The 2,721-nt window shown below is 22.1% G+C and overlaps 1 non-coding gene across 1 annotated transcript; it reads right to left on the bottom strand.

Moving 5' to 3' along the window:
- Positions 1-2,387: 2,387 nt before the first annotated feature.
- Trnae-uuc lies at positions 2,388-2,459 on the bottom strand. Its single transcript has one exon. It is a non-coding gene; the product is annotated as a tRNA-Glu (tRNA).
- Between the last annotated feature and the right edge of the window lie 262 nt (positions 2,460-2,721).

Below are 2,721 nucleotides of genomic sequence, written 5' to 3'. Positions count from 1 at the left end.
GTTACACATTTTTAGTATAACTACTATACTTAATTTAAAAATATAATTTAATTTAATTTGTTTAATTTTTTTTATTGAATTTGTATAAATATGTATTGTTTAATAATTATTTAAATTCTTATATATTTATTTATTTAGCTATCGAGTAGACATACAAATAACATGATATTGTTTTCATACTCGTAAGTCGTATTTATTTATTTGTTATCATACCTAATACCTTTATTATTAATACATGATTGTAAATAATTTGTATAATTACTTAATATTATACTATACGTATTAAAATATTAGTTGTAATATTTTAACTAAATTTTAGGTAAGTGGATAATGTAGGTATACCAAGACAACGTTATATTAAATAACATTAAATTAAGAATTAATTAATTTCATAATTTAAGTTATACCTATATTGTTTACAAAAGCTGTAATTTACTTATTTTATTTTTAAATAGAACCTTAAGATTCGTATTATAATTTATAAATGCATGCTTAGTTGTATATATTATTAATATTAAAATAATAAAATATATTATATGTTTATAGGTATTGTTAATATATATTACATTATAATAGGTAGGTATACGATTTTGAAATCATTAATTAAGTATTCAAAATGGTAATTAGACAATAATATATTCTTTACTAAATTAAATAGCTGTGATATTTGTGCGCACAATAAGTATTATGTAAATATAATTAGACAAACAAAAATCAATATATATTATTAAAACTATTTGAAATTAAGAAAAAAAAAATCAAAGGAAAAATGAAATTTAAAGTTGATGGTTTAAATAATTAAATCGTATATTGTTTAAATAACAACAGCAATGATAGTATCTAGATATCTGTGAATGTACTACGTAGGTAAGTATGTAATGCCTAGTGAATAATTATGTAAGTTATTTTATTGATACTAAAATATGAATTGAGGTGGTGCAGACCAAATTTACGCCTGGTGAATGTTTGTACATAGTGGTAATTACTGATTAGGTTGTTGTATTGTTAAGTAGTGGCCCAATATATGATTATGTAGTGTTTTGTGTTTCAATTGAGTAAAAACTGTCTATAGAAATTCTAACAACCCGAATACTTGACAAACTACTGCTTGTCATTTAATCACATAAAACATCAATATACGTAATGTATTATGATATGATAACTTCACTAAACGTTTTACACTTTAGCCACTGCACTTAATTTGTTGTCCATATGTCATAAAATGTATTTTATTTATTATTAGCAAACTGTAGAGTTGTGGTATTTTATTACACTGTAATATTAAAGAGTTGTCGATCAAGTATGTTTATAAAATATATTATAAGAGTAACACCATCATAAAAAGTACACTTATTTTCATTGAAAGTACCACAAAAATAACCTTAATTTTTAAATATAATATCACTATAGGGTATGGACATGCTATTTACATTTTTGTGTCTACTGGCAATTCACCGTTAAAATAATTTATTTATGGTTTCCTTTAATAGCCAATAGGTCCTATAAAAATATCAAATATTTAAATTAGGATTAGAGACTTGAAGGAAATGCTTTTCAAAACATAGCTAAGTAATATAGAAATTTGTTTCATAGTACTAGTAGTTTAAAGCAATAATTTTTATTTTGCAATTTACATATTCAGCTCTTTTTCTTTTAAGTACATATATGTATTTAATAGTTAAAATCTCAATAAAGAAAAGAAGTACATACTAATTTGTTAAAAAAAAAAAAATTTTAATATCGTATGACAATATGGAGAATGATATTTTATACGTACTATATAATATTTAATATTAATTTTCTAGAAAAATAGATTTAAATGATTAAAATTAATAATCCACCTGCCGCGTATTTTCCTAATTATTTGTGTGTTATGAAAAACATAAAGTCGGTCGATAAGGAATGCGCCGAATACAACAATCCTTAGTTGATTTCAGTTTGTATATTGGTATGGTTGTGTTTTAATTTGACGTTTAAATAGTTAGTATAATATTTTAATTCTTTTGTGAAAATTAAATTAAAAATGTATTATTTTAATAGTAAATAAATTTATAATTTTTGATTTTTTAATGAAAAATAAAATATTTTTAAGATCATATTTTAGCAATTTTGCATATTTTTAAAGCATGTATGGTAATTTTTAAAGGCATATAACTATGGATATTTTAAAAATTTTTAGAGTATGAAGTCCATAATTCTAATTATAATAATTCCAAAATCCTTTGAGTTTCATTTATATTTTTAAAATAAATAACACGTCTGCAGAAAGTTTTGCAAACTTCGAAATATTTTGTATTGAATAATAATTATTAGGGGAAAATTGTATGATTTCCCATTAGGGATTAGAATTACTTAAGAAATTTATAAAAGAAAAATACCAAAAATCTTTCCGGTACCGGGAATCGAACCCGAGCCTCCTGGGTGAAAGCCAGGTATCCTAGCCACTAGACCATACCGGACTTATGTTGAAATGTGAAAAATTGTTAATATTTAAGCATAAATAAAATAAATTTAATGTTCAATTAAAATTTAGAATTATATTTAATATTTACTTAATATGTCTTTGATTTTGTATAATATGTTAAAAATATTGAGAAGTTTTAAAATGCAAATGTCAAATAAAAATAAATATATTGTATGTTTATGTTTAATATACCTAGGTGACTTTGAAACAAATGAAAATTTTTATCCAGAACAAAATAAGTTAAATCTTAGGTAGGT

Source organism: Melanaphis sacchari, unplaced genomic scaffold (genome assembly GCF_002803265.2).
Source record: "Melanaphis sacchari strain LSU unplaced genomic scaffold, SCAv2.0 Contig0_pilon_pilon, whole genome shotgun sequence".
Classification (NCBI taxonomy): domain Eukaryota; kingdom Metazoa; phylum Arthropoda; class Insecta; order Hemiptera; family Aphididae; genus Melanaphis; species Melanaphis sacchari.
Note: the sequence above shows the minus strand (reverse complement) of the source record. Positions and strands in the feature narration are given on the sequence as shown.